The 21,444-nt window shown below is 37.4% G+C and overlaps 1 protein-coding gene across 1 annotated transcript in view; it reads left to right on the forward strand.

The window, feature by feature from the left end:
- LINGO2 (leucine rich repeat and Ig domain containing 2) overlaps nt 1–21,444 on the forward strand; it is a 461,135-nt gene that overhangs the window by 412,117 nt on the left and 27,574 nt on the right. Inside the window, exon 5 of the mRNA XM_071730935.1 lies at nt 19,444–19,534. The gene's annotated coding sequence lies outside the window, so the exon portion shown is untranslated. The remainder of the gene's footprint in view (nt 1–19,443; nt 19,535–21,444) is intronic.

Genomic DNA, 21,444 nt, shown 5'->3' on the forward strand with positions numbered 1-21,444 from the left:
TAATTCCAAATAATTGTTATTACAGTTACTGTGGGTTCAGAGGTTAAAAAAAGGTTTTTTTCAACCTGCAGCACTAGACTCTTCAGAATCATTTGTAGCAATTCAAGACAACAAAGGGCTGTAGAAAGATTACAACCCACAATAGGAGCCAGAGTTTGATAACCAGTTATCTCTGTAAGAAGTAAGTACTTACTTTCCCTTTCTTTCTGAGCTCTCTCAGAGACAAGCTAACAGCAGGCCACTTCAAGTTACTCACAGAAATGACCAGAAGAATTAATAGTACAGTTGTGGCAAGGTTATGAAGCTTGAAGTTACCAGAATTTGTTTTCTGGTTAAAAAAATATAGGGATGCAAAGAAGTGATGTCTTAAAATTCTTGGAAATGATAAATGAATCATGTTAATTGGTTGGATTAGGTAACAGTTATTCATCTAGAAAAACTGTGAATTAAGTAAGTATAAGTGAAGAAACTCAGATAAGTTTTACAAAGACATTTAAGCACTGATTTTGCTCCCAGATTTCTTCTCATACCTGGCACAGACATGGGACGCAGATACATAAGAAGTTTTTTTACATTTACTCTGGGCTGAGGTCTTTCTGGTCTTCCATATAATCTCACCCCTCTCAGGTCTGTTAGAAATAGTACCTTGTAACAGCTGGTACAGTTTTAAAACAATTTTTTTTTCATTCAGAGCACCAGACAAGGTTATATTAGTTATAACCCTTTATGCTGTGTTCTTCTATAGCTTCTCTGTAGCATAAAGAAACATGCAAGAGCATGCTAAAGACAAAATAAAAATGCTTTTTCTTTTTAGATAAGTTGTGAGAGAATTATGAAAAAAATACAATGCAAAACACATTTCAGAAGTAAGTTCCAACATTTGCAGAGTTTATAATGGAAGTAATGCTCTGTTATGGAGACTGTCAAGAACACTTTATATTTATAAGCTTGTGTGGCATAATCTGTATTGTTAAATAAAACAGGCCCAGTCAGTAAATTGAAGCATTAGCTCACCAAAACTGTCAATTATTGCTTTCTTCCTATATCAGCTAACACTGTAAATCAACCTCTAGTCTCACATGTACACATTCCAGGGACTATTCTCATCAGGCAACAACTCTACAGACACTATCTGCCAAGTTCAGCTCCACCTGTCATGCATACAGTGCCTCCCATCACTATCCCAATGTTCTCCCTGCACTTGAACACTTTCTTTCCTTGAAGAGACTTCTTTGAGAAGGAAAAGGAATGCTGAACCAAGAGCACAAAGCTGGACAAGATGATACTGGCATCATGAGCCTTAGGCAGAGTCTGAGGTTAGCTGTGCACAAGCAGGAAGTAAAAAATGGGAACAAAAACTGAAGAAGCCAAGTCTTAAATCTGATCAGGAATTTTTAAAGATAGACACAGACTATCTGAACAAGAGTAACACTTCATAAATTAAATATTCACTAAAAATATCAGCCCTTTTTTAATGAGGCCTATTAAAAGACACAGTAGGGTGAAAAAAAACTTGGGTTGTCAGCAAATATTTAGTATCTTGGTAACCAAGGGCTATAGGAATTCACATTCTCTCAAGACTTAAAGTTAGTACAAAATATAGAATTGAAGCTCTTACAGGAAGCATTTTCTGTTTACCTAATGAGTGATTAGCATTTTTGTGGGAAAAATTAATATGTATTTAAAAGCTGTCTTTACCCATGTACCTGAGAAGAAGCTACTCAAGCAACCTTGAATCTGGCATTTCCATCTGTTTTGTATTTTTCTTTGCAATCTTGATTTCTTCTTTAAGTAGCATGAGGGTTTGGGTGTCAAAATGAGTGTTACTATTTCTCCTTCAAGTTGTTCTGTGTTGTGTTTGCTTTTTATGTAAAATAGTGAGAAGTAAACCTGTATATGTCTGTGTGTGCTGGGATATGTGTACATAATAGCTGAGAAATCAAGTAAACTTCAAATAATAACAGAGCACACCAATTTTTCTACCAAGAAATGTCCGTTTCATATAGTAACAGCATCTTAGAGCTTGAAACAAATTATTTCTGAAGCAGCCTGGTATTACAAAACACAAATGGGGAAAGTATTATTAGATTAAACATGACAGCAAGCTTTGAACAGGAGTGGCTTTAGTTTTGTCCTAGTGTTTTTAAGGAATAATGTATTCACTGCATGGTGAATTTTGCTGAACTTTTAGCACATGAGACCTGAGGGACTACATGTCAGAGAGGTTCAATTAACCAAACATTAGTGCTCAGAGATGCTTGATTTTAATGACCATATTCTTGAAATTCTAAAGTGTTTAAAATACATTTCACTGTTTCTACTATGTTAGCTGCAATGCCTTGGAGGAAAGGATGACATGTGGAATTGCAGCTTAAGAACACAGTTGATTTTTCATGAAAGACATAAAGGAAAAGCAGTGAGACTAAATTGCCTGCAAGTTTGAACAGCTACACAGGTTTCTGGAGATAGTTTTGTTCTTCCATTACTCAGAAGGCAGACTTTTCAGATGGAGATGGCCAGTCAGATTGGGGTTGAGGAATCAAGTTTTTGGCTTAGTCTGTTTGTGTGTAAACATAAGGAATTACTGAAAACTGTAAGTGAAGCTTTCTTGATGGTTGTATTGTCTGCCATTCTGAGAAGTCTGTGTTGTTTAAATTCAGAATATTGGTTTCCTAGTTATAAGGGGAAGACTCTCTGCTTGAGACAAAAGGATGTCTGTATTCAATACTCAGACATCCAAGCATCAGACCATTGATAATGCTGATATTGCTCACATTTGACAAAATATAGTAGGCTGCCCAGTACAAACATATAAAAATCAGGCTGGCACTGCAGCTGAGATGTTTTGAGCTTCTGCCCACTTTCAAAGACTTGAAAATTTCAAACCTTTTAAAGTAGACCTGCAGTGTCCACATGCTACTGTGCCTCATGAGGGGCCTAAATGAATACAGACTTCCATGGCAGCTGAGAAAAAGTCACCCTTAGGGGAGGCTTACAGAGTACCTATATAAGGAAAATATAAGAAAACAATGGATGAGAGATACAGAAACCGGCATAAGACAGGAAAGATGGCTTAGCTGTCTGCTAACAACTTGCATCTAGTAAGCAAACCTGCAGCTTTGGTATAATTATGGGTTATGCAGCTTCTTCCCCAGGGCCCTTATTCAAGTGCAAGTCTCAGTGGCCTCTGCTCTTTCTACTATATTCAGTTCAATCACGTAAAATTTAGTCCTGCCATGACAAGGAACAGAGAGAAAAATCAGATTTTATTTGGTCTCTGGAACTTGCTGTTTTCCATGCATGTGACAAGTAAAGGCATTTTGTAAGCAGCTGTAGAGCACAACTGAGGAGAAGTGGACATGATCTGAACTGTCCTCAGGTTACTATATAACCAAGAGCACCTATCAGCATCACAGTGCTCTGCACTACCCGGCCCTACTAGTGGGAATATTGCTTCACATTTCACTTTGTTCTAGAGTCAAATGAATCAACAGTGAGTCCTGCTTGTACTCAACCAATACCTAACAGGCCACACCTATCCATCATAGTTGATACCTACTGAATGAATTCAGAGTGAATTTCACTCTGTTGTATCAGTAATCTTGCCTTGGCATTAATTCGCAGAAGAAGAGAACACTGACGGTGAATTAAAAGGAAGTGGCCTAGTAGAATGAGTATGCATACAGGAATAGTGACTGATGGCATTCAATTCTTCCTTAACTACAGGGTAAATAATAGCTACATAGTCATAAAGAGAAGCCACACTGTAGTGGGAGCCACTGTGGGAACGGAGTCTGTTACATAGTGGTTAAGCCTCTGACCCAGAGCTTCTTTCAGCCACTGGAAAAAATCTTCAAGAAAAGCAGCAAGAAAACCTTTATATACCTTAAACAACTTTTCCAGGCTGAAAACCGGGAGGGTGGATTGTTTTTTTTTATCATACTAGATCCCATCTGCTGGAGGTATGTTAGTTTAGTAAAACCAATTCTTTGAGTTAAAGCTCAACAATCATACGCTAGTGTTGTCCCTTGAATTTCCAGTGTTGTTATTTGATCTTTGTGGAGATCTTTCCTAATGAGCAGCAAATTGCTCCCTAACTCCTCCAACATCATTTCAACTAGGTTAATCTCTTTGATCTGTTTTTTTTTTCTTTCCACTTTTTATAGGTAAATTAAAAAGTAGCTGGGGTTAGAAAAGCATGAAAAAACCCAAAAAAATATGTGCCCTTACCCCCCTTCTTAGTAGAGAAGCCCATGAAAAGGTTCTGTAAAATGTAACCTCAAAGTTGTGTCTCCCTAGAAATTAGAATTTTTCTAGTTTCTTATATAGAAATGAGATTTTTGAAGGCAGTATTTACTGCTCATGCAGGTCTCTGAAGTTCAGCAGAATAAGATTACTTCAAAAGAAAATTAAATAATATCCAGCACTGATTCCCCAGTGCACCTTTTGTGGCACATCAATTTTTTAAATTTTTTTTTCCAGTGGAAACTATTGAGTGAAAAACTACTCCTATTCTCCCCTTCCTTTTATGTTCTCTGGTACATTTCACAAGGTCCCCTTATGTTATACTTTTAATACCATGATTCTAACTAGATGCTGAGACTTTTCCTATAATGTTATGCTATTGACTTCAGTAAATTTTTCTATTAGACACAAACATCTTTCTGCATGTATGTACTACCACAGTATATATCCTTGCCAGTCAGTACCTGATTTCACTCATAGGCATTACTGGGTGTGGCTGGAAATCATCAGCTCATTCTCCATATGCCACAATCTAAATCTCAAAAGTTTTTCATAACCTGCATATGTGCTACACATCAAGTATTGGTTCAGCACAGAAGACAGAACAGTGTGGGACAACCAACTCACCCTACAAATGGCATGGAAGTCTCTGAATAAGCAGCTTGCATAGTGGTGTGGTAGTCTCAAAGCTGCCCAGAAAAATTTCTGAAACCTCACCAGGGAGAGACAAAAAGAAAACGTTTTCTGTGCTCTTTTTCTAGCTAAACCCACACATGCCCCTGAAGACACACAAACACACACCATTTTTTTTTCTTTTTTTAACTCTGTGTTTCTGAACCATGTAATTAGCTAACCTGTTCTTACTGGTATAATGGGAGAATTTCTTCAATTAGAGTCACCTACACCATTTTATTCAAAGTACTTCATCATGTAATTATCGAAACTTGATAGGAAAAGAAGAGAAGGAAAGGAGGAGAGATATTGCTTTCTGCAGATGTGGTAAATGGAGAGGACATGTTTTGGTGTCACAGGACACTCACTGTGGCAGTGGAGACAGTGAGAGGAGTTGTAGATAGAGCACAGGAGGAAAACAGTAAAAATATAATAATAGTTCCTGAGGTATACATACATTCTAGTAAATGCAATAGTAGAAGCAAGAGCAAATGGTAAAAAGCAGCAATATATCCATTTCCTCTCCAGGCCTCAATTTTCCTGTGTATCTTTCTTAGCAGAGAGGCAGGTCAATGGACAGAGTCACCCATTCATTATCAGCTAAAGTATTTGTGTACACCTCAGAGTCAGCTTTTCTATCTGTACAATAAAAACAGCTCATTTATACAGTTTACCAAATGCTGTGGGTGAAATCCACTGATATTTTTTTCCTGGAGGTGAAAATGTGGAATGTGCATGTTAGGGAAGGAGGGACAGTAAGAAAAGACTGTAGCTCTCTGGAAAATCTTACTGAACCGTCTGCGAGTAAATGCTGATATTTTCACTCTGATATGTACTGAGTATGTGTGTGCAAACCAGTATTCTTATGGCAATGTCACAGACGCATAGCAGTCATCCAATTTTAGATATATTTCATAGAGGTAAGTTCTCTTTGGTTAGAGAAAAGGTATGTATAATCTTAGCCTTCTGTCTTTCCACAATTCTTTGTAACAAGCTACAGTTTTCATTATACTGTTCGGTGAAGTGCTATAAAATGCCCAGTGAAACTGAGAAATTAAGAGAAAATTTAAAAAATTAGTAATAAAGTATGATTTATTATTCAAAGAAACTGCAAAAACTTAGGACTTCTTCCACTTTTAATTTATCACTGTGTCTCTTACACATTAATCTTAAATGTGAAATGCATCTCCACATACTCTCAGTATTTTTTTTCTTCTTTGTTCTGTGATTATCACCTAGAAAATTTTTTGCTACATATTAACTTTAAGGTTGAATTTTAAAAGATGTAACTTTAAAAATTAAAGAGTACATAGAGATAATTTTAATACCTCAAACATGACATCTGCATTTAAGAAAATGCTGATCTTTCCCCTGATAGCGAGCCAAGGAAAGTGTTTTTTACAAATATATAATTGGGCCAGGAGTCAGAATTTATTTGAAATTTTTCTGTGCTCTTCAGACTGACACAAAAAGAAGAAATTAGTGGATTGTAGTTTTGTTTATCTTGGTCTCTGTTAAAATGAAGTTATATTACTTCATGAAGAACTGTCATCTGAAAATAAGCATAATTTGGATGGTATATATAGGATCCTAGGATATCCTAGAATGGCTGGGATTGGAGGGGATCTTAAAGATCATCTAGTTACAACCCCTCTGCATGGGCAGGGACACCTCCCACTAGATGAGGTTGCTCAAGGTCCCATCCAACCTGGTCTTGAACATTTCCAGAGAGGGGGAAGCCACAACTTCCCCTGGGCAACCTGTGCCACTGTCTCAGCACCTTCACAGCAAAGAATTTCTTCTAATATCTAACCTAAATCTCCCCTCTTCAAGTTTGAAACCATTGTCCCTTGTCCTCTCTCTACTCACCCATGAAAAAAGTTCTACCCCAGCTTTCTTGTAGGCCCTCTTCAGACATTGGAAGGTTGCTCTAAGGTCACCTCAGAGCCTTCTCTTCTCCAGGATGAACAACTGGAACTTCCTTAGCCTGTCTTCATAGGTGCTCCAGGCCTCTGATCATTTTCATGATGTATCATGATATATGATATATTTTACATACACACTCAAAAAAAGCCTTGAAGACTTTTAACATAAACTCTGTTCTTAAAAGTAGCAATATATATTACTCAGAAAAGGGATAATTTTCCCTTTGTCTTTTTATAAATAGCAGCTGAGTAAAATCCTGGATCTTTTAGTAAGAAAAGCAGTATGTTCCAAAAGTATTTAAAATATCAGTGCAGTATGAATTTGTTACTAGAATTAATTATTTATTTCTGACATTTGACGGGACTAGCTGATGAAACCCTGCAGAATCTTGACTTTGTATAAGAGTAGCACATCAGAATAGTTCTCAGCTCCCCTGTGAGTAGTTCATCCTTGTTTACTGCTAGGTGCTTTTTTGGGTGTCCCTTCTACAACTTGAAAAGGGTGAGTAAATTATTTCAATCAACTAAATAAAGCTCAAAATCCAATGAAATCTGAATCCACTCTGACTGGTATCCTGTTGCTTGTTGGGTGGAATCTTGGTGTGGAGTCCTTTGCTCTGCTTAAGGTACATAACTTGGTGCTGCTTGTTTGTCTGCTGAGGGACTAAGGAGTATTTTCAGGGATTACCACAAATAACAAATATTATGGTATGTTTTAAGATAGCTGCATATTCTGCAGTTGCAATTCATAACTCTTAAGGGGCTGGAATCAAGTAGCAGTTTTCAGGTTCAAAACATCTGTTAAAGCAGACATATTAATACATTTCCACCATGTTGACAAATTATGTGAATAATTCTCCATAATTACAAAACAGCAATGGTGAATAGATATAACCAGTAGTCAGCAAAATATGTTGAGACTTTTTTTGCTAAATGCTATTGTAACACATAAGCACATGCTGTGACCAGCAGGAAATTACTATATTCCACAATCAATGGGAAAAGTATATATAGTCTCTGTCGAAAGTGATCATAAGTGCCGTTTCCACCTGCAATGCAGTCTTTTCAAGAATGATCAGTGTAAGTCTCAAAACTGAGTCTGAAGCAGCTTAAAAGCTTTTCACGTATTGCCCAAGTAAGACAGTAAATAAATAAATAAAGGGAAAAGCACTTTGTGTTTTCCCTGCTGGCTCACTTAGGAGCTAAGAAAGCACTTGCTTTTCGACTAATTGAGTTTATGTCCTTTTAGGATTTTTTTGTTAAAGTAAAATTCAACAGTTCAAAGCTCCTGTTATAAAGGAGTCCTGATGCCCCACACAAAGCTCCTTCATGCAATACAGATACATGAGTCTCTCTGAAGAGCAAGTGAAAAGAGAAATACAAAGTCACTCAGAAGAAATTCACTCATCACAGTTCACAGATCACATGCCTTTGTGATTTTTTTAATTGCGGAAAAATGACAGAAAAATTCTAGGCTTACTTATGTCAATATATTCTTAGGATTTGGGCTGTTTATTATACCTTTTCTCAAAAAAAAAAAAAAAAAAAAAAAAAAAACAACCCAGGAAGAATTAATAATCATAAGTGCAGAACAGCACTTGACTAGCAATAAAATTAGTTCTCACAGATTAGCACACTGTTAATCTTCAAAAATATTTTCTTGGGCTAAAGGCAGGTTTCCTTCAATAGCTTGCGAGAAGCATTTATCTTACCTTGGTGTCCATTTTAACACCTCTAAAATGAAGATTAAAAAATATATTCCTCCTACTATTTATTTTAATTTTGGAAAGGAGAATGTGTAGCCATGGAAGTATAAAACATAAATAATCATGGATCAGAAAAAATTTAATGGAAGGTACATGCTCAAAACATTGGGCACAATCTCCAAAAAGCTATGCATTATCTGCTCAGTAGCAAACTGTAAGTAAAACTACTAAATTACTGGAATATGTAATGAAACTAAATTTTCACAGGATTTTTAAATGACCTGTACTAGAGTTAGAGGGTAACACAGGTTTGACAGTTCACTGAAAGAAGCACCACCTAAAAAGAAGATGAGATAATTCAGTGCATGCTCTGTTGCTGATACCCTGCCTAGCTCTGATGGTAACTGTGCTTGCTCTCAGCTGCATCAAATAACCTACTGAAGGCAAAGCCTCAGTTACACTCCTGGGATGTGATACCCATTAGGAAATCTGTTATGATGGAATTTGGACAATAGAACAGAAGTATGACTTAAATGGCATAACAGACCCTAACTTCTTGAAAATTTTATACTCAGTGTGATACCTTAAAAGGAAGTTAACATGGTCTTTGCATTCAAGTAACTAGCTAAAAAAAAAGATGCACATACAAATTCAAAGGCTTCAAATATGAAGGGATTTTCTGTTCACTTGTCTATTAATAGGTTGATTCTCACTGTTCCAATGTATGGCTTAACATGATAACATTAAGCTTGCTATTTGAAGACTTGATGTTTTTTAGCAAGTTGTCTGTATCATAATGCATAAATTATCATAAATTTATACTGACATAGTTATATTTTGAAAAATTCAGAAATTAATATTCTCAATTGTCTATCTTCAGAGTGCTCTTGTTTTGGGTGTTTATGTCACTCATCAAATTACACCAATTTCTTTTGACATAATTGCAAGATCCACCATTAGAAGAGTTAAGTTTTTTTATTTTGGGCTGTTGTTTTGTGGTGTGGTTTTCTTTTTTTACAATGAAAATGTTGAACACTGACAGAATACATGTCATTGGTTTTAAAAAGAAACCTGTGCTGTCATTTCCATGTTGTCCTTCTTACAGTCTACATATTACTTTCCACTACCACTAGTTAAACTATTAATATAGTCCAATGTTGGCAGAGCATTTCTTGACTTCTCAGCATTCCTGCCATGCTGGCACTTACATTTCCACCATCATCAGCTGAGAAGCTGCAGAAAAGTGGGAGAAACCACTGTGCCTCATTTAACGGAGCATCAGCTGTGATCACTGTACTGTCAAAAAAAAAAATTTGGCTAGGCTTGCCCTATAGTGTAGTTTTTTCAGAAAGGTTTGCCTCGGGTTTCTTTTTTTTCCATGTCTGAGCAAGACATTTAACTGGTCACCTCTGATACTTATGTGTTTTAGTAAAAGCTCACTTTAAATTTTCTTCATTCCTTACAGCACCTCTGTGCTTTCTTCTTTCTGAAGTTGCATGTTCTATTCAGCATTTGCTCTCCTCAGAAGCAGGATCCTGTTGCACTCTGGCCCTTGGTAAAAGCTTAGTAGCTTCTCTATTCCCTCCCTGCAATTGACTGCCTTTGTAGGAACAGAGGCTTCTGGGGACAAATGGATTAAAATTAGATATGGCTTTGCCAGATGGTTTAAGAATAGAGCTCCAAATACAATCTTTAATGGGTTTTCTGTGATGGCTGGTTATGTTTCCAGTGCAATAGTTACAGCCTAGCATTGCAGAAGACTGGATTTATTTCTCTCACTCAATAAGCCTAATTAAGTATGGCAGAAAAGGGCATAAAAAAAGCTGATTGGCTGTACAGAATTACTGATACTTGAATCCTGAATAAATGTGATGTCATCAATCAACAGGTACCATTAAAACAGTTAATGTCTTAATAACATCACTACAGATAAAAACTGATTTAATACCTATATCTGTCATTTCTGTCCTCAACTGTTTCTGTACATTCAACCCAGCCTGGGCTCTGCTTCCTTTTGTACCCTTAAATACCATCATTTTCTTACTCATTCCTGTCTAAAAGACTTTTCTCTCACCACAAAGATGCTAGTACACCTGTCTTCTGCTGAGTTTCTCAGTTGTTATTCTCCCATATGTTCAAAATACTGCCACTAGAGACAATAGTTCATTGGTCATAGTTCAATAGTTCAATAGCACATTAGACTCACAGTTTTTAATTTTGTAAAGTTCTTCTTGCTTTCAAATTCTTATATTGTCTAACTTGCACTTTTGCACTTATACTTGCATTTTGCCTTCCATAATGCCCCATTGCATAGAAATCTTGATTCCTAGCTATCTTTGCTTTGAACTTTTTTCTTTCTTTGCATCTATGGGAAGGAAAATAGGAAAAGGAGCAAACTCAGACTTGACCCTCAGTCCCAGACTTGATCCTTATGATTCTCACCTGTTGAATAATTTTGAATTGTTAGACTGAATTGGGTCAATGGATTTGTGCAGAGAACTGAGCCCAAAACCTTATCCAAAAGAGAAGCCTTGCTGAATAAATTTGCCTCTTTATGAAGATAATTACGCTGAGGTCCTATATTTGAGCCCTTACTCTCAAATCAGCATTGTTTCAGTTCAGTACTTTTCAACTTTATGCATGGTTTGTCTCCTTTGGATGAGAAAAATTTCCTCCTAGTATCAATTACAAGCTTATTTAACATTATTCTTAATGCTGAATTGAACATCAGATGCAAACTCTTTTGTTGAAATCTCTATTTGTGGTCAGCTACTACTAGCAGACCAAAAAGTGTATGCATTGAAGAATTTAGTGTTTGTTATACCTATTTGTTGAAAAGATTGCTGCAATATTTTCAGCAGGCAGTAGTTAAAATTGTTAAAGTTTGAATTATTCATAAGTAAATCCTTAAACCAAGTCAGCACCCACAGGATTTAGCTATTTCATCTGTGTGCATGCTAGTAAATCACAGTTGTTTACTTAATCCTTCATCTACATTTTTAGCTTCTGAATTCTTTCATATAGTAATTGAAATGGTCCTGCTACTGCCCATTGTTAGTCTTTTATGATGAGCATTCATGAAATCAGACACTGCTGACTTTAATAAGAGTTACCAGCACAGGTGATAAAAGGGAAATAATCTAGACTTTTATGCCTATCTCCTAAAAGATCCAAAAGGAAAACTTGTATGCCCACAATAATCTAAACAGAGTATATTTAGTGACTTGAATTGTTGAGTATCATCTGCAGAGGTGCAAGTAATTGTTGCATGATGATTATTCTCTTCAGCCTAAAGCATGAAATCAACTGAGTGAAAAAAAATCCTCATGTTATGTAAAATGATTACAGCCTGTTAACCATACTAAACAATGATGTTCTCACAGTGGTGATGTTAAGCAGCAGAACAAATGAGTGCAGCCTGCTGATTGTTCAATGTCTTGATCATTACCAATTGCTGCAACCCCCAGTAAGTAAATTATTCAATTACTGGGTTGTCTGCATGATCCATCTCTAAAAGGAACAAAGAATAATGCTGAGAATGCACCGCAGTAGGTTTTGACACCTGGTGACTCAGACATCCATGGCCCCGGGTGTTTCCCCTTAATGGTTTGCTTCTTTGCAGGATGTCCAGGAGGTGTGTTAAAATACAATTAAAAGCAATGCAATGCCAATTTATATTTAAGAAGTTAGAAACTGTGATCCAAAATACAACCGACTAAAATACCTTCAGGAGAGTATGAGCGATGAGACAGAAGAAAAGGCTAGGTTTTATTTATACAATGCACAATACCAGTATCACCAGGACTTCACAAGGTTTATTTGTTTACCATTCCTACAGATTGGGCTTCATCCATAAATTCACATGTTTAATTATCCTATTAGTATACTTTAAAATTAAACTAAATTATTACCAGAGGTCAAAGCTGCTCTAAAATATCAAGTCCATGCAGAAACAACATTTCCCATGTCTTCCTTAAGAGGCTCTCTTCCTTCAAAGTGGGTGGATAATCATGATTTTCAAACTGAGTAACAAGACATCCATTTGCATCTGTGGTGATCCATAGTCAGCTGCATTAAATAATGAGTGCTGAAAAGCAATGAAAATCATTATCTGACTAAGGTAAATAGCCACTAGGAGCTTCAGTATAAAATGGAGAAGTCTGCTCTTAATTTTAGCAGGTTTTGTACCCTTGCAAGACTCAAAACGAGTATCTCAGTATTGCAGCATACCTGGAAGTGTCCACCAAATATCTTATTTTTTGAAAAAGACATTCAGCTCTCAGGCACTGAAAGCTACCTGAAAGTTAGATAACTCCTCTCATTTCACTTTTTCAGTTCTGATCACTGTGAGATCCTAAGTGCTGAGCTTATTTTTGCAAATATAAAAATCACGTGATTTTCTAAATAACTTAGAAAATCATACTACTTGGCATACTCTGTGGATTTAAATTGTATAAAATTAAAAGATGGAACAGAGAGATTCTGTGCACCAAACTTTCAGTTTTTAAGGACAGATCTTTGAGAAAGGAAATCACTGCCTCCCTGTGTGTGGAAAATACTTAGTGCTGGCTAGTGCTTTTAGCTGCCAAACAGATTTCTTGTTGACTGTGTAGGATGATAACTTACATATAGGGTGGATTTACCAGTCCTAAGGAATACTACTTTCTTTCTCTTACTCATTTTGAGTAGATTGAACCATTCTTCCTCATTAGATTGTAATTGCTCTGTAATTATTTTAACTACAGCTGGGACAATAAGTCTTGATGGAGCTTGATGGAGCTCCTTAAAAGGAGCACTGAGAATTCAAAAATCATCTCCTCACTTGATTTTTATTGCTTCTCACCTCCTTCTGCTGCAAGTATCTCAAAAGGTCACAACTGCAGAAAGTAAAAGGAAAGATTAAAGAATTTGAGTCAGGATGATCTCCCACGTACCCTTCTAATAACAGATTTTCTACAGAAAAGCTATATGAAAAGCCACATTTTGCTGGGGGATGGTGGGGGGAAATTGTACTTTACGTTCGTCATAATTAAGGCTTCCCTCTCGATATGTGTGTACCCACTGGCACCTCACTTGCTTAAAGCAGTTATCTGAGAACTAAGAATAGGAAAAAAAAGTAACACAAGGCCCTCACAAGGTTAGTTCCAGCTTTACGTACGAATATTTCTTACTTTCTTCTGTAAGCTTTTGTGTTTCCTGGCTGCACCTTAAGATCTACTTACTAGAAGGAAAGAAATCCTTTTTAGCCTTATGGCTTTTTACTCATATCAAATACTGTGTTTCAGGACCTGTCCTAGACAGACCCAATTGTACTTCCTGCTTTTTTTTTACTCAGAATAAATGTTTTCTTCCTGTTACCTAGTCCAGAGCCATTGCCTTCATTCCCTCCTGCTTAGTGGTGCTGAGAACCAGATACTTACATCCATTAACTTAATAACATGGTCTTGGACCACAAGTCTGGCACATCAAATTTGCAGGACATTTTTGTAAACATTCACAATATATTGAAGCAAGTAACTCTGCATTACTGGTAGGACTCTTTAATTTTGGAAAGTTCATTTCAAGAAATATTTGAATGGAAATTATAGGCTATTCTTATTTTGCTCAAACTGATGTAAAGAAATTATGCATTTTTCATTTTGCCATTTATTCTCTTTTCATCCCTCTTGTATTCTATTCTGTCAGCATCTCCTGGGCTGTTCCAGTTTGCATATATGATTAGAAAGAATTTGTGTTGTTGATAGAACTCATCCATGTTTCTTCAAAAATCGGCAAGCTAAAATTAGTAGAACAAAACTGATTAGCTGAAGGTGTGTCTCTTTTTGTCTTCTGTTTTCCACATCTGAGTAAAATTCAAAGACCTAGGACTTTCTTATTACGCCTTTCATCCTTTTTTATCACATTTCAGCTTTACTTGGAAAACCGTCTGTATTGGGATTGCATGGCAAGGTTTGGTTAGTGCAGTGGTCTGTGAAAAGCTGCTGGAAGCTTCCCCATGTTTGTTAGAGCCAGTGCCAGCCTGGTACAAGAAGTACCTGCTTCTGGACAAGACTGAGCCTTGAATCAGCAAAGGTGGCAGTGCTCCCACGATAAAATTTTTAAGAATGGAGTAGGAGGGGAAGGAGAATAATCAGCATAGGAACCTGCAGCCAAATTGAGAAGTTAAAATTTACGAGACAAACAACTTCACAGACTCTAAGGTCAATGAAGAAGGAGGGATTCCTCTGCAGGCCCTGGAGCAGACCATGATGAGGCAGGGTTTCCCCCTGCAGCTGGTGGAGGCTAACAGTGGAGCAGATATTCACCAGCAGCCTGTGGAGGACCATAGGCTGGAGCAATGTCCTCCTGACAGAACCTGCAGCTGCATGAAGAGGGCACTCTACACTGCAGCAAGTTTACTGGCAGAGCTTGAAGAAACAACTTGCAATGAGCTGACCATAAACCCCACTCCCCATCCCCCTGTGCCCTTGGCAGGGATAAGGTAGGAAATCCTGAGAGAAGTTGAGACTGTGAAGAAGGGATGGGTGGGGGCTAGGTGTTATAAGCTTGGGATTTATTTCTCATTATATTACCCTGATGTTATTGAAAAGAAATTAAATCAATATCCCCAAGATGAGTCTGTTTTGCCCATGACGTGGTGAGTGATCTCCCTGTCCCTATCTCAACTTATGAGTGAAGGAGGGGAATAGTAGAGCAGCTTGGTGGGCACGTGGCTTTCAGGCAGGTAAGACCACTACCCTGACATTCCAGGCACTCGGGCCAAACACTCATAAGCTGCATACAGGAGTAACCAAAAACTCATTCTTGTACTAAATTGTTATTTCCATAAATTAGGAATTTGCATTCATGTAATATAGGTTTAGTTTTTTTATAACAAAGACAAATAAGTCCTCTAACATGAACTGTACGATGCCTCCTATCTCCTCCTCTATGCACCTCTCATGTTTAAAAAATCTGGTTTTCCAGAGTTTCTGTCTTTTGCATGCCCCAATTTCTCCCTTGCAGTCTGATATCTATTCTTGAACTAAATTCCTAAACTAATGACTATTCTTTAAAATGCTTGCAAATCAGGAACACGTATTTAAATGAAGTTGTGAGATAACCTTTCAATCTGAATCTCTCAGTAACAGATTTCTTCTAAGTGATTTGCTTTTGAAAGTGATGTGTTTACAATACATAATTCAATAATATTAATAAATCTTTCATTTATGAATAAATTTAAGAACCAGATTCATCTTTTGGCATAACTCCACAGGTTTTAGTGGTGTATTGGCCTAGAGACCTTCTAAGAGTCCTGTTCAGCCTTATTGTTTTAATGTCTTAGAAAATGAAAGATCATGCTCAGAAAGCTGTAGTGAAATGAGCCTTAACATGATAATGCAATTGCAGTTACTTCAGACATCTTGTTTTTCTTCTGTGTAGCTATCATTAAAAGTAGCAGCTATGCAAAAGTAAAGGGATGTCAGTGGAGGTCCTTTTAATGTCTGCTGCTTTATTGTGTTGCAGACATGTCTGCAAATGGTACTGACCTCAGCCTGCTGTGGGGTGCAGCCTGCTCATTCATCTCATATGCCTTCTAAAGCAATTACAGGATACCCTAACTCTCTGCTTATGTGGTACATGTCACAACCAGAATGCTTTGTTTTGGCCTTATTTGAAGTGCAACACCAATGTCTGAGGTGGTTATGACACATGAATTATCTATGTTGGTGGCAAAGGGCTTCATTCTTCTCTGATAACATGCTAGGGGAATTCTCAGAGCTTATTTTACCAGTGTTAAGTATTAATTTTTTAAGATACATTAACTCCATCAGTTAATCCCTTTTTTCAGTTTCTCCTTTCTTCCAGGTGACTCCTTTTTCTCTGTTTGTGCTGTGGGTTCTCACCAGTCTGTGCTGTGTTAAATTTCACATAGATAGTGTTTTTCCTGTTACAGCAAAAGATTATTTCAGATTTACCTTGCCTCCTGCATTATAATGAAAGTGCTCATGGTTCACTAGCCCTTGGTATACTCAAGCAAACAGAGCAGACAGGGACCCTGAAGATATTTAACTTACCTACCTAACTGAAAAGTACTGTAGCAATTCTGAAAAGTAGTAGCAATTCAAAGGGAGTAAATTTAAAAGTATTTTGACTAACATTGTGCATGTTTAGCACAAGGAGACCTACAATAGAATGAAAGATGTTTGCAAAGAACATACATGTGCCCCAGCTGGCATGTGAGCCTAGGCATTGTGACAAGCACTAGGGAAGGAAGCCAGTTCTTAGCTGTGCCATAGCAGTGGTGGACATACACTGGAGTTCTTTGTAACGTGTAAAAGAAAAATGCCTGAAAACAACATGGAAAGCTTAAGTCAATAGTGTGAGGAAAACACTTGCTTCACATATTATTTTCTCCTAATTGCTGCAAAATGTACAGTCTGAGAAGTCAGCTGTGCATTTGGCTTCAGAGCCAGCTCTAGGCCAGACACATGCTGGACACAAGCCAGAGAAATAAAGCCACAGCTGACATGATAGCTATTTCTGTTGGATGTGATCCACCCTTATGCACCACATGGCAGTTGGTTGGTGAATTTGTAGTGTTTCCCTTTTAATGAGGCAATGATACAATCTTGTCTTATTCTGTAGGTGCTAAGTGTTACATGGAACTCCCACAGTCTGGTATATGTCCTTCCCAAAATGAAGGTGTTGCCAGCCAGGAAAAATAAATATCCACCTTCCTTCTCCAATGGATTGGTGAAGATTTGTAAATGAGATACTTAGCAGTCGTTAGAAGTGACAGAAATTAAGGAGGAGTTTTTATGGATGGCTGGAAACAAGAGAAATGCATGGATAAGTAAAGGCAAGTTTACAGCTGGGTCTTGCCTTCTGTGTATTAGAAGAAGAGATTGCCCATTACCTGCAGTTATCACTAGGCACGATTCTCAGCCTCAAAATATCACTCCAATTTAAGTGCATATGATTATGCTTTACAGGCAGAATGGGGCTGAAAAATCTGGATTAGAAGAGGCTGAGTGTAGTCCATGATCCAAAGCAAATTAAAGTCAATGTGGATCTCAGGTAAAATCAAAGTACTAAACCTTACTTACAGTTTATGACTGAGCCAAAGTTCTGCAATAACTGTATTATTCCTACCCCTTTCTCTTTGTGATGAAGTAATGGTAAACTCTGAAAGCATTAATGAATTAATTCTCTTTCAAAACATTCTGTCCTCTATTGCCGATACGGGACCTCAGCAGTGTCACTCAATCACCCTACTGGGCAGCATGGGAATAGCCTTATTAGCCAAATTGTTTAGCTCAGGCTAAGAAACTGTTTTATTTGCAGACATCTATATTCCAGATTTGTTGAAACAGTTGATTCATATTTTTTTTAAAATAGTGCTCACAAAACATGAAACAAAAATCCAGTGTGGCCTCCCAGAGCTGCATTACATATTGCTGTGAAATTCCTAGTTGAGTGGAAAACTCTGGCTTTGTAGAGTAAAGAAACAGGCTGGTTTGTGCTGGTGAAATCCCTCCAGGATTCTGAAGAGCACCACCTCATTTTTTTGCATAGATATTATGTCCTCCTACTGATTCCATTAGTGATTCATGGAAATTACACCTATTAAATGAAAAAATATTCATGGATCTGATTGCTGACATTAATATATTGGTTACAAAGACACTAAGATTCCAGCTGTAAATTGAGTAAGACTTCATTGTGTGAAGTTAGAACATGGTAATAGGATGGTGTTTTCTTTGGACTTTTTATTCCATACAAGGTAAAATTATTTCTTTTAAAAAACAGATCATACAGGTTTAATGTTTTTTGTTGTGACAGCAAATGACAGAGGAGAAGGTTTCCTAGCTAGCATACACAACACAGATCTGGGGATGCAATGGGTTTTCATAATTTCACAAGAGCTGGAAATATGTTCCTTTGTATCCATAATTAGTGTATGCAGGTATTTTCAGCCTGGGCTCTGAGTAGAATATCAGCAGCATCTCTTACAGGCACAATAGTACAAAGGCTATGAGAGAGTTTAAAAAAGGGAGGGGAAGAAAGTATGTTAATGACTAAACTCTTGTCAGGCCTTGTAAAAATCAACAGAAGGTAAGTGAGATTGCAACAGAAAGTTCCAGTAAAAAGCCTTGTGCTTTAGATCTGCTAGAATCAGACCCCTAAAAGAAGGGAACCATGGCTGATACCTCCTTCTTCCAGCTTTTGGGAAGATCTTCTGTTTGAGGTCGTCAGTCTTGTCTTGAGTCCCTGCAAACAGGAAGGTCCTTGATGCTAGCAGGGCTAGCGAGGTGACCTTGCTTCTCAGATTTACTGGGTCTCTACATCTGGGATTGCAAATGTTGCACAAAAACACATTCCCTGTTTTTAATTTTGGGGGGTTTTGCCCATTGCAGAGACTCACAGAAAAAGTCATTTTCATAATATCTTAGTTACTGCTAGGTAATTACAGCTACATCATCTTCTCTAATCTGAAGATGGCATGTGAAAGATTCTCCAGCACAAAAATTTTGGTCACGTGGTCACCTAAAATTAGACTCAAGATCCATACCCAAACTGCAAATGCCACTTTTTGCAAAGCTCAAGACAAACATTTGATGATTTATCAAACAGATGAGAGCCTCCAGCTGATAAGTTGGGTGTTCCTTTATATAGCATATGCAACCTCTCTTCTGGACTTATTTCTGTGATTCTTGGCAGTGCGAAACTAAATAAACTGAAATAACGAATGTGACACAGAAACAGATTTGTATTAAATGGTACAGTAGTAAAGCTAAGCCTACCATGTGTGACAGCCACTGGGAGAATGGATGCTTGTATACTGGTTTAACTTGCTCATGTGTCCTTTCACATGCTTGTGGCTGCTCAGTTCTGCTGTCTTTGCTTTTCAGAAACCGCTGCCTGAGCTGCAGATTTCCTGGCTGTACATCTGAAAAAGAAGTGTTAATCTAGATTATACCAAATCATTAACTGCAATCAAAGGTAATCAGTTTTCTGAACTAAGCATAATATTTCTACTGATAGAGCTTTCTCAGGGAAGGAGATTTTTAGAGCAAAATCCTATATGTCTGTACCACAGTTATAAATTCAGTGGCAGATGCAAGTTTTATATAACTTGACCACTGATTTTAGCCAGGCATTAGATCCACCTATCACACCAGATAGCTAGAGGTGACTGCAGTTATATTTAGTGTTTTTACTCAGGAGGAGTGTGATACTGCAGCAGAACAACTTTCTAGGACTTCCTAGTCTCGGAAGTTCCTTACAGGAAAACATTTTCTACTTGGGATTTTGTTTGGTTTGAGGTACCAGCATTTCTATGACAGCAGAGACTGGTATTTGTAATAAGGCTTAGGTACTGTCATCCTGAAGAGAGCAGAAGTTTGAGATAAAAATGTGGTCATACATCATATGTAAAGCTGCTGTGATCACTCAGTAGAGAAGTTACTAAAGTAAACACAAAAAAGAAAGTATTTTAAACAAGAAAGTGCATATGCACTAATGTCTGTGCAACATATTCTCCTACACTAACATTCAAATCTCATCTTGAAAATCTTGCCGAGTTTTTCAAGTTAATGATATGTATTGTTTGATATGGCTTCAACATGATACAAATATCTGAATGCAATTCTGTAAACTTTGTAACTTGCTGTTCTTTTCTAGATATTAGGTGTATAAAATATTTCCTTTTGTGAGTACTTTTCTTCATGCACATGGATTTCCTTTTTATTTTTTTTCCTCTATCCATCCTTTTTATTAGCCTTCTACTCCATGTGCTCAGGGTGTTGCTGCTCCAGCCCCATTTTAAAATCTGGAACTTGACTCTGCTTTTAGAAAGTCCAGAGAAATTCTTTTATTAAAGCTCATGAAAATATAGTAATGCGTTTCTTTCTTGTGGGTGTATTTAATTTGCATGTAGACTCCTTATTATGTTAGATAAATATGTTCAAGCAATCTAACTTCCCATGTGTTTGCTCCTCAGATGTAACTACTCTGAAATATTGATAACTCTGAGGTGAATGGTGCTGTCTTTCTGTCTTATAAACCAGGTTCTTATCTCCTCTACTTTCATCCCAGTGATAATTGCTTATCAACAGAAGCATGTTTCTTGGTGTGACTCTGAAGCTACCAAGTCTAGGGTCTTCAGTAAGGACACATTAGGAGCTGGGTCCAATATATCAATCACAGTGGCTTTCTTAGAAAGTGGATGATGAAGAAATACTGTTTATTGTGCCTGAGTTTGGTAACCCCTTCCATGGGCTGCCTACTCACTCCTTTGTAACCCCCTCCCACTCTGACTGATATGCTGGTGACAACATGGATACAGAGAATGAGAAATATTTGCAGTGGAAACAAAACCTAAATATTGCATTCATCATTTTTCCTGTGAGAACATTTCTAACTGGAATGCACCTTTCACCCCCTCATGGGATCAAAGGCACAAAGATAAGAAACATCTGAGTACACATGGTTCATGTTAATAAAGATGCCCTTGTAGCATAGCGTGCGGGAAAAGCAAGAGCACTGGCTTTGGTGGAATAAAATGATAAGCTTACAGTTCAGAAATAATAATGAGATTTAGGCTGTGTTTTGTAAATGGCAACAACACTTGCATTTCACTTAATAATACCAAATAAATTGTTGTATAAGCACAGGAAGTGACAGTTTCTTGGAAATTAAAGGAGTTGGGAATGGGAAGGGAAACTTTCCCTGTTCCTTAGTACCTATTTGAAGTCAATTAGTCCTAACCATTAGCCATGGCCCTGCTTGCAGCACAAGAGGGAACTGCATCTCCTCTTTGTCCTGCACCCCTCTGCAGATGGCCATCCCTTCTCTAAATCTCAGCTGGCTGGACCACCTCTGGTCTGCCCCCCACCACATGAGAGATGGGG

The sequence above is a fragment of the Heliangelus exortis genome, chromosome Z (genome assembly GCF_036169615.1).
Source record: "Heliangelus exortis chromosome Z, bHelExo1.hap1, whole genome shotgun sequence".
In the NCBI taxonomy this organism is placed as follows: Eukaryota; Metazoa; Chordata; class Aves; order Apodiformes; family Trochilidae; genus Heliangelus; species Heliangelus exortis.